This window comes from Carya illinoinensis, chromosome 15 (assembly GCF_018687715.1).
Source record: "Carya illinoinensis cultivar Pawnee chromosome 15, C.illinoinensisPawnee_v1, whole genome shotgun sequence".
Lineage (NCBI taxonomy): Eukaryota > Viridiplantae > Streptophyta > Magnoliopsida > Fagales > Juglandaceae > Carya > Carya illinoinensis.
In genome coordinates, this window is record NC_056766.1 from 19,091,850 (window position 1) to 19,103,515 (window position 11,666).

Consider the following 11,666-nt stretch of genomic DNA (forward strand, 5'->3'; position numbering starts at 1 on the left):
TTTTCTTAACCTAATTATCTAATAAATATATTTAGAAATATTTTTAGAATAAAATATTACTTTGATAATAAATAATAGTTGAGCAAATTTCGAGAAGGAAACAACGAAACCAACATGACTAGTACTACGGGCCGGCATCCTATCTGACTAGCTTGTGATGTTTTATTCAATCAGTCTGTTTTGATGTTTTAATTGTAAATTATATTAATGACATGCATGTGGGCTATTAATACCAGAGAGTTATGGATATACATGAATTATTATTGTAATATATTTGCGAAATTTGAAATTAAGTAATTATCATTTTTTTTCATAATTTTTTTTGTCTAATTATTATTATTATTATTTTTTGGTCACAATTTCCATCTGAACAAACATGCATCTACTCATTTTGTTATTTTTTATGTGGATCTCATATGTATTTATTTTTTGAAAAAAAATATGTGACGTTTATACAATTCTTAATTCTATCTCATCAGTATTCAAAAAGCAAACATAATAGGTTTTTGCGGTAAAAATTCAGACATTAACTCAATTATATGCAAAAACTCATGTGTGATTTCTAGGATCATATCAACTATTATGTAAATAGATGCATAATTAAATAATTGATCTAGCTAGGATTGCTACATTGATGCTTTAAGTTCATATAATTCAACTTGTTAGTTATGTATATATGATATTATATATACGATCTCTTTTTACTTTCCCTCTTTACAGATCAGATGCATGATATATGCATGATGCATATAAATATATATATATATATATATGTAGCGTAACAATTTGAGCAATTAATTGCAACTGGCTTTATGATGAAAGTAATAGATATATAAATATATATATATATATATATATATACATATGTATATATATATATATATATCGAGAATTATGAAATAGACTTATAGGAATATTAGACATAATTGCGTGACAATTTATTTTTCTTTCTTTATATTAAAATATGTTTTTTTTTTTTGAAAAACTGACTAAACCAAACATGCCCCTTGCTTTCATATTATAGGATAATATTATTTATTTAAAAAAATTCTATTTATAAATCGATGCAAAGCATACATCCTCCATATATATATAGTAAAGACACATCAAATTAAAAAAATTATGAAATTCAAGATCTTAAGCTTCTCTTATAAATTGGTTTCTGCCATGTTTTCATATTTGATAGTATGATCAAATTAGGATTTACTAGTTCTCTATTAAGTTAAAAATCTATTGTTCTGATGGCATATTATTCAATTTTTTAAATAGAAAATTGAAATTTGAAATTATCCGCCCTTTTATCAAAAACAGTTCTACATTAATATTCTTGCCAAAAAGAAAAAGGTCAAAAAATAGAAGACATGAGCCAATGGTTTCCATAATGCCAAAACTCTGCAGTGAAAAGATTGAAATAATTTTATAAATAAATTCTTTTAATATAGAAGATAAAAAGAAAAAAAAAATAATGCATTAGCTAAATTCCGATTATTAATCAAAGATGACACATTCATTGCGATGGGTCTTCGATTCAACGACAAGGAAAATGATATATTTAGCAAATTAACGAAGGTTATTAATTTTGAATTCAAGAATCCTGCTATTATGCTTGTTCAGCGTGTACATTTCGAGTGTTATTTATACCTATTTTTAAAAAAATACTTTTCAAACATTTTAAATATATTTAACAAATATATAAACTTATTAATAATTAATTACTTAATTATTTTAAAAAATAAAAAATAAAAAAAAATTCAAAATAAAGAAATAAAACTATAAATCAGGGTACTATCATTTTTCTAGATTTAATGAAAAAATGATGGTTAACCAAAATATTGATTGCAAAATGACAGGTGGCCCTACTTTAATGTACCCACGTACCGCTCTGGTTGCAGCCAGCCAATGCTATTGCTAGCCGTACACTCTCATCAATTGTCTTCAAAAGCCATTGCTTTTCCATCCGTCCACTGCTCAACGGCCAAAAGTAGCATTTGGTGTAGGGTCATGTAGACGGTTAGAGGATCATAAATAGAAATTATTATTTTTTATATTATTTAGAGAGTTTTTAACAAAATTGTGTTTAAGAACTTTTGAATTTTTGTCTAAATTCGAGAGTTTTTAACTCACTTTACTTCTATCTTTTGGGTCCATTCAAGTGTAAATTTTTTGTTCATGTATTTTTAAAACAATTTAAATATTTAAGAAAAAAGAAAGGAAATTCACAACGATAATAAATAAATACTTATTTAATCATTAAATAAAAAAATAAAATATAAAAAATAAAGTGTTACGAAAAAAAATTCATTATTAGAATTCTAAACATTTCTCTAATTGATATCATGTACATTTAATTAGGGGTATAAGAAAAAAAATCGGTGAATTGGTAAACCGGACCGAACCAGTGGGATCGGCTCGGTCCGGAGTTTAGTTCGGTCTGGTACTGATTTTATTTTTTTGTAAAACAAGTCAAAATCGGTCCAATTCTGATTTTTCTTTTTCTAAAACCGGACCGGATCAGTTCATAAATATATATTTTAATTTTTCCTATTGTCTATAATTTATATATAATATATAATTATATATAAAATAGTTTTGTATTATATAATAAATTTCTATTTAAATATTAAATTTTAAAATATTCTATAATTTTGTTTATTATATTAGTAGTTATACTAATATTATATAGTATATATTAATAGTTATGCTAATACTATATCACCATATATTATAATATACGATAATATATCACTATATTATATATTATAATATACTACAATATATTATCACTATAGTATTATATATTATAATATTATATATATATATATATATATGATATAATACATTAAAATCAGAAAGTCAGACCAAACCAGACCAGAAATTAGTAAAACTGGAGTACTGATTTAAAATGATAATTGGTGTGTAATCACTTTTAAAAAATATAAAATTAATATATACCGATTTGATCTTAAATTTTATTTAAAATTAAATTGAACCAGACGAATTACACCCTTACCTTTAATATGAGATAACGACAGGAATGAACATGGATATGCACGTTCTATAAAACCCCCACCAAATTTAAAGCAACACTTTCTCAAAATGACAGATTTCGTAAAAGTTACCATTTTAACAATTTTATTTATAAATTTACGACTGATGACATATTAAATTATAAAAATATACATATAAATTATAAAATTAATCTAGTTACAAATTAACTTTCATAAGCAATAATATATATGTTATCCACAATAAGTTTTCAAAGTAGATCAGTTAGTATGAACCGATATTTCATAGTTTTAAAATTAAGAGTTCTAATCAGAACATAAGTTGAAATCATTTGTAGTAATAAAGTCTGACATTTGTATCAGTTGAATACTTTAAAAGTACTATAGTGACAAGCTCGCTCTTTGAGCAGTATAGTTATGACTCAAATCACAGCGAGAAAGGACTCATATAATCATGCCTAAAAATGATTGTTATGCTGGTCATTCCATATCCCATTTTTTAAGAAAAAAAGAAGTTTTCATGAAACAAAAGACTAAAAATTTGGAAGAAGTGTAAATAAATTGATCGAGACAGGTAGTTGTAGAGGTATATATTAAAAACTCTCTTTCTTAGTTGACGAAAAATCATAATCAACCTTCAATGCTATCAGAATTTTCCACATATGGGACTACGACACAACCCATGAATTGATCCATAGTTGACCGTTGACTGCTTTTTGAGACAAACCCATTAATGGCAAAATATTTTGTTAGATATTATTCATATTTAGTAAAAGAAGGAAGAAAAAGATGATAAAGAGATCGCTGTCTATAAGCAATTGTAAATAACGCATATTTATGACAAGAATAATGATATTAACAAGCATTTTATGGACTATTGATTTTACACTACAATCATATTATATGAAGAGAAACAAAAGATCACAATTACGACTGAAGACATTCATGAAACTACAAAGTGATGAAAGTTGTGTCATAGCACTGATATATAATTGCAAAAAAGGATTTGAACAGGGAAGCTTTTTGAGCAACAATGTCAAAAATATGGCTGCAGGCAGATGGTCGAATCTCATTCACAGAAATAGGAGGGAACGGCCTCTTCCACCTTGAGTTTCAAATGGAAAATGACTGAGAGCGAGTTATGAAAGTGAGAGACCATGCATGGACTTTTGACAAATATCTCGTTTACTTCATGAATTTAATGAAGATGATACCAAGATCACTGAGGATAAAGCCAAATTATTCTCTCCCACAAATCATGACAGAGCATCCAAGAATAATATTCAGCCGAATATCAAGCTTCCTTGATCCATGGAGTTGACTCACTAGTGACTCAATCCTTCCTTTTTTTTATTTATTTTTTTGTTCCTTCCCTCAATCATGTTGCTCACCTTGTCACCATGAAGCTCACACGAGACAATTACCTGTTATGGAGAGCACAGTTAATTCCCTATCTTAAGGGCCAAAATATGTTTGGTTTTGTGGATGGCTCCCAAGCCCCTCCACCCCCCATGAAATCAACTACTATTTCAAACCCCAACACTCCTGTGTTGTCCTCAAACCTAGCATACCATAAATGGAAGCAACATGGTCAATCTCAGTCCATTCTTTATCTGAGGATGTCTTCCACCTTGAGTTTCAAATGGAAAATGACTGAGAGCGAGTTATGAAAGGGAGAGATCTTGAGGAAAATATCAACCACACTATTTTAGTGTGTTGATTATCTTATTAATAGAGAAAGTGTTCAATACAAATAAAGTAGCAGTAGGACTCATCACAAACTCTAAGATAGTGATTGATCAAAGAACAAATTCTAATGTAAGTATTCTTCTTAATGACAAGGTCTGTTGGAAGTGTTCCTCTAATCTCATTCAGCTTCCTTGGCATCCTTATCCTTAACACATCTCCACAAGTCTAAAGAAGTGGAAACTACATTAACCTTAGAATAAAGCGTTGCAAATCTAGATGAAGATAAAGGCTTGGGAAAGATATTTGCTAGTTGTTTGGATGATAAAGACTTAACTTCAATAAGCTTCTTGGCCACCATATCTCTGATCGACAAAGTGAAAGTTAAGTTCTACATGCTTTGTATGAGCATGAAATATAGGTTTTGCTGATAAATATGTTGCTCCTATATTCTCACACCATAAGATAGGAGGTGTTGAGGCTCTAAAGCTAAGTTCCTATAGTAATGATTGAAGCCATTGGAGTTCAGCATCTATATTGGCAAGGGGTTTATACTCCGCTTTAGTGCTTGACTGAGCAACTATAGCTAGCTTTTTGCAACTCCATGAGATTAGATTCGGCCCTAAGAAGACGCTTTGCAACTATAGTAGTTGTTGACTTGCGAAGGGAGAGGCCATAGTTGATTGTCTATTTTAGATAACAAAGTAGACACTTTGCTGATTGCCAATGGGATAATTTGGGTTTGCGCATAAATTGAGAAAATTTGTTGACTATGAAAGCTATGTCTGGTCACTCATCTGGCTGAGTGACTGACAAGTATTGTAAGGCTCTAATTGTATTGCAAAATAGGGTGATTCACAAGTATTGTAAGGCTCCAACTGAAATCATCTCTATCAAAGGCACTGAGATTGGTGGAGGTAGCTATTGGAGTGCTAATGGGTTTTGCCTCATGCATTTTTGTCTTTTGAGTATATCCATAATAATGGTGTTGAGATAATATGAGTTGTCTGTGAGAAGTAAGTGCCTCAATACTGAAGAAAAAATTCAGACTACCCATGTTTTTAGTTGAAAAGTCACAATGCAGAGTATTTAACAAGTCATCAATGGCATGCTTGTGTAAACAGATAATCAAAATATCATTGACATAAATAATTATATAAATTGTGAACTTGGCTGAGGTGTGAATGAATAAAGAAGTGTTTGACTGTGAACCGTGGAAACCTAAGTCCAATAGACGATTTCTTAAGCATGAAAACCAGGCCCTTGGGGCTTATTTTAGCCCATACAGTGCTTTTTGTAATTTGTAGACATGGTTTGGAAATTGTGGGTCGACATACCCCTAAGGTTGGGTCATGAAGACCTCCTTTGACAGTGTACCATGTAAAAAAGTATTGTGAACATCAATTTACCAAATCTCCCAACCTGAAGAAATAGCAATGGAGGAGACTGTTCTTATCATTGTGTGTTTGATTACTGGACTGTAGGTGTTTGAGAAATCAACACCAGATTGCTAAAGATAGACCTTGGCCACCAAACATGCCTTATGGCATTCCACCTCTCCATTCGCTTTCCTTTATATCCGATAGACCCATTTCAAACCAATGATCTTCCGGGCACCAGTGTGAGGAACTAGAATCCAGGTGCCATTTTTTAGTAGGGCATCAAACTCTTGATTCATGGTGTTTCTTCATTGAGGATGCTTAGCCGCAGTGGTATAGTAAGTTGGTTCAACCATGGTGGGGTTGGTTTCAACAAGGACGACTTTGGGAAGAGGATATTTAACAGTGTCATTGATGTGGGTTTTGGGTTTGGAGATGTGGTTTTTAGAATGGGTGACCATGGGGTGTTGAGATGTCAAAGTAATGGATGGTGGTTGAATGTAGGAGGTGTCTGGTGGGTTTGGGATTGAGGAAGTATTCGATGGAGATGAGGGTGAGGGTTCAGGTGAGGTAGGTCGGGAGGAAGAAGATTAGTGGGTTTGTTGGGCTTGGGAGCTATTTCTTGCAACTTGTGATTGGGCAGGCACGGGCATTGCTGCCATATGAGATGAGTAAGTGTTGGGCCGTAGTATGGGAAAAATAAAGGATGGTGGAGATTAACATTGGACTGACTGGAGTTGTTGATGTGTTGGAGTAGATGAGGGCAACCCAATCTGAAATGGGAATATGGACGCCTTAAAAATCACATCTCATGAAATGATGATTTTTCCAATATGGGGGTTGAGACATCTATAGCCTTTATGATGTTGGCTATACCCAAGGAAGACAAAACGTATAGACCGAGGTTGTAATTTGTGACGATTATAGGATCGTAGGTTAGGCCAATAGGCGCAACCAAAGACACAAAGGAAGAAATAATCAGGATCATTGTGAAAGAGACATTTGAAGGGTGATTGGTTGTGAGAGACTGGTGATGGCATGTAATTGATTAAACAACAGGTAGTGTCGAATGCATCATCCCAATAGTGAAGGGGAAGATGACTGTGACTTAAAAGTGCCAAACCGGTTTCAACAATATGGTGGTATTTACGTTCAATTGCACCATTCTGTTGATGAGTGTGAGGGTAAGATTGGCGATAAGAAATGCCAAGAGAAGCCAGTAACGAAGATGATGGGCGAAATTCACTATCCCAGTCATACTGAACAGCTTTAATTTTACAATTAAATTGTCGTTCTGCATAGGGTTGGAAATTTAAAAAAATATTAAGAACATCACTTTTGAACGATATAGGATAGAACCACATGTATCAATTATACGAATCTAGAAAGGTAACGTAATATCAGAAAACATTATTGGAAATAAGAGGGGATGGGCCGCAAACATCACTATAAAATTAATTCAAGTGGTTCAGAGGCACAATTATATGACTCAAAAAATGGTAAATGATAACTCTTAGAACTGAGGCATGCGGGACATGACAGACTAGACTTGGACGAGACTACTGTAAGAGAAAATTGCGCTAAGACACGATGAAAAATCTTAAATGCTGGGTGACCCATCTGAAAATTCCATTGGGGAAGCAGAGCTTGTTCTCCAACAAGAGTAGATGCGAATAGTATACCATAAATACTTGTTTGGGTGCACCAGTAATGAGAATAGAGTAGGATATGCAGACACATCTCATAATAAGATCAATCTATTTTCCATAAAAACTCAGCTTGTGCACCACTTCTTTCAAAAATCTCACTCCATTTTGTCATAAGCTTTGCTCATATTGAGTTTTAAAGCCACAAATCTAGACATATTCCTCCTTATTTCGTTGTGCATTGTGTGCATAGTTTCATAGGCAACAATGATGTTGCTCGAGATTAGTGTACTAGGGGCAAAAGCATTTTGGGTTGGCAAAATAATCTCAGGGAGAATGAGCTTAAGCATACATATAGCACTTTTGCAATAATCATATCGAACACATTACAAACACTTATAGGTCTGAATTCTGAAACTTGTACATGGACTTTTTTCTTGGGGATAAGTCTATGCATGTATCATTGAAGCCTTCTATCCATTGGTCATATTTTAGTATTTCAAGAACAACATCATAGATATCATGACCTATTATACTCCAATGTTCTTGGTATATACATGCTGTGAAACTAACTGTGAGGGTCGTGCCAACAAAAGGGGACAGACTGCCTTTCAAAGACAAGTGGAAAGTGTGACGCCCCCAAACCACGCCCGAATACGGAGAAATCGAGACGTCCGGATGGTGACAACCCGGGTCACCATCCCATCGACGGTGCCAAGTGTGTGCAAAAGCAACAAATGTGCACGAAAGAACACACAGCGGATAACGAAAGTCATAACTAAGTACCAGAATTTTTTCTCAACATAATACAAGCTGTTTAAACATACATAAATAAAATATTACAAAACACAAATACAGTTTTAAACCAAATATAAAGCATAGCATCAGCAACCCGGTGGAGCCGCATCCTCGGGCTCAGCCTCCTCCTCTTCGTCCTCCAACTCTGCACCAACAGCTACGGAACCAAAAATGGCACCGCAGGTAAGTAAAACCCAAACACCACCAAATAAAAACACATAGAACTCAAACAACATGGATGCAAGAAAAACTAATGCACATGCCCCGCAAAACCACATTTTTTCCACGCACGCCAAAAACCCATTTGGCCTAATAAAAACATATTCTTAAAAAGCACGCCTCGCCATTATCCCAGATAATGGCCCAAAACACCATTTTCCCAGAAAATGGATCAAAAGCCTCAAAACCAAAACTCGCCATTTTCCCAGAAAATGGCCCGCATCCGAAAACCATAAAAACAAATCGGTTATGCATGCACCATGATCTCCCCTAGGGATCATCCGCACACCCTGGCTCTGTGCCACACCGCAGGTAACGACTACGCATGTGACACCTAAACGAGCGATGCCCAGACTCGCGTCCCACGCGTACCTGGCCAGGCCATCCTCTAGCCCTCGCCAGCGAAGGGCCACGGAGTCGGTGAGTAGAGCGATGCCAAGACTCGCGCCCCGCGCGTACCTGGCCGGGCCATCCTTTAGCCCCGCTCTCGTTGTCGCCCAGCGACAACTCAGGGGACGTCACTCAGTATTATCCACTCCCGAGTGACCAAAGGAGCTCCACCGAGATAATAACCCATCCCGGCTTGGGCTCGTGAGACACACGCACCCGAAAATCCATTCACGTCAGCAAAACAGGGTTTCTCAAATAAAATAAATACACAAGCATGCGCCATGCAAATGCAATTATCAATGCTCCAAAACAAACAACCAACCATAAAACAATAAATCAAGCAACTCCGTCCTCCATCCATCCGACCCCCGAACTCCTCGGATTCAGTCCGGAATCAGCCAACCAACAAATAAAATAATTGAATGAGCAATATATTTTTAAATTTGAAAATAGGGTTTGAAAAATACTTACAGCGCTATACGGTAATTTTAGAAAACACCCGGCGTTGCAAACAGCGGAGAAAAGCAACGTAACAGTGTAATTTACACTGTTGTCGTGGGTAATAAATTATCCATTTTTGAACGGGGACAAACCAAGGCTCGGGATTGATAGGGAATGGCCTTGAGATATTTATGAAGCTAAGGGAAATGAGTTTTGGCCGTGGGTGGTGGTGGAAATGGTAGTCGAAGGCCAAAAAAGGGCTGAACGGAGTTGAGCTCGTGGGAGCTGCTCCGGCAACCGATCGAGACCGGAAATGGGTGGTTTAGGTCGGCAAGAGGTAGGGGAAGAAGCTGTGAAAGATGGTGGCCGGAGGTGGTGCGACGGCGCCGGAAACGGTGAAAAACCGTATGGCTTGGAGGAGCTCGTGGCGGCTAACGGTGGCTCGGATGGAGGTGAAACTTGGTGGGGATGTTCACCGGTGAGAGGGGAAGAAATCTGGGTGGGTGGTGTCAGCCACGCCGCCGGCGAGCGGCGATTCTGGGCTGCGAAAGCAACCGGCGACAGGGGCAAAAACAGAGCAGGTGTAGCGACTTCCGACGGCTCTCGAAAGCTAACGGCTGGTCCGATGGCTCTGAAAATTGGTGGGGATGATCTCTGGTGGAAGGGGAAGAGAATGGTGGTGACGGCGCACCAAACGGTGGCCGGATGGCGGAGAACTGGCCGGTCAAAGTGGCGGCGACGGGAATGAGAAAAAGGGGCAGCTGGGCGTACGTGGGAGAGAAAGGAGAAGAAAGAAGAAGAAAAGAAAGAAAAAGAAAGAAAAAGAAGGAAAAAGAAAAGGAAAAAGGGAAAAAGAAAAAGAGGAAAGAAAAGAAATGAGGTCCAATCCTCACTCCGAAGACCAAAAACCGATTCGCCGAAAACGATATTAAAAACCGTAAAACAACTAAAATAAATTAAACACATCAAATAAATTAAAACCAATTAAAACACATTAATTTAAAATAAATAAACCAATATATTATTCAAATTAAAAACAACCCTTCAGTGAAAATACACGTAAAAACGGGGTATCACATTCTCCCCCCCTTAAAATAAATTTCGTCATCGAAATTTGTGAAATCAAACATCAGCGCCAAGCAGATACAATATACAACTTAGATTATACTTGAAAAAAAAAATCATACTATCAACCATTTCCACACAAGTATGAATAAAGCTCTCTCCAAATATACTCCTATAAGCAATTCCATCACATTCGCACTAATCTCTCAAAGACGCATCATGTCTAGAACTCTTAAAGCGGCCACGTAAACAGAAATCACCATATCCACAAGAACTTCAAAACCGCACCCAAGTAAATTCCAACAATTAGTATCTTTCCACAATAAACTGTGTTAACCTCAATCAGCTCCTGTGTTATAACCTCCAAACCTTCATTATACACTATATCTTGGTAACCTAATAATCACTTCCAAAATAAACCATCAATCAACATAATTTGTACAACCAAATGATTAACTTCTGACTAAAACTTTAAGTCATCACTAATTTTCCAAAATCAGCACAAGATTTAAACACCTAATTATCTCCAAAATATCACGCTTCCGTGCGCACTCTGATAACTCGCCAAAATGCAAAAAGACTATATCCTCATAAATTAACACCCTTGAGTACAAGCTAACTCTAACACCTGAAAGCAAGAAAATCCTTTACCACACTTTGATAGAAAATAAAATCTCCCAAAATCATGAATCATCACTCCTATCCCTCAATTATCTCTAGCTACCTTAATCAAATCAAGATTCCTCAATGACACCCATGATCCTCAACAAAAAGACAATATCAATCAATTGCAACTTCCAAATTAAAAACAAGTAACATTATCTCAAAATACGCCAATCTCATCTAAGATAAAGAACATAAGGCTCGAATCCATCCCGACCAACTAATAAAGCACTTATAACTCCTACCCAACAACTTACACTATCAAGATCATCACCTAAATTCTGAATATCGTCTAAATTTAGAGATGAATAAATACACTACGAACCACGATTGAATTCACCATAACCTTAATGAACCCTTCTTGAAAACTCACT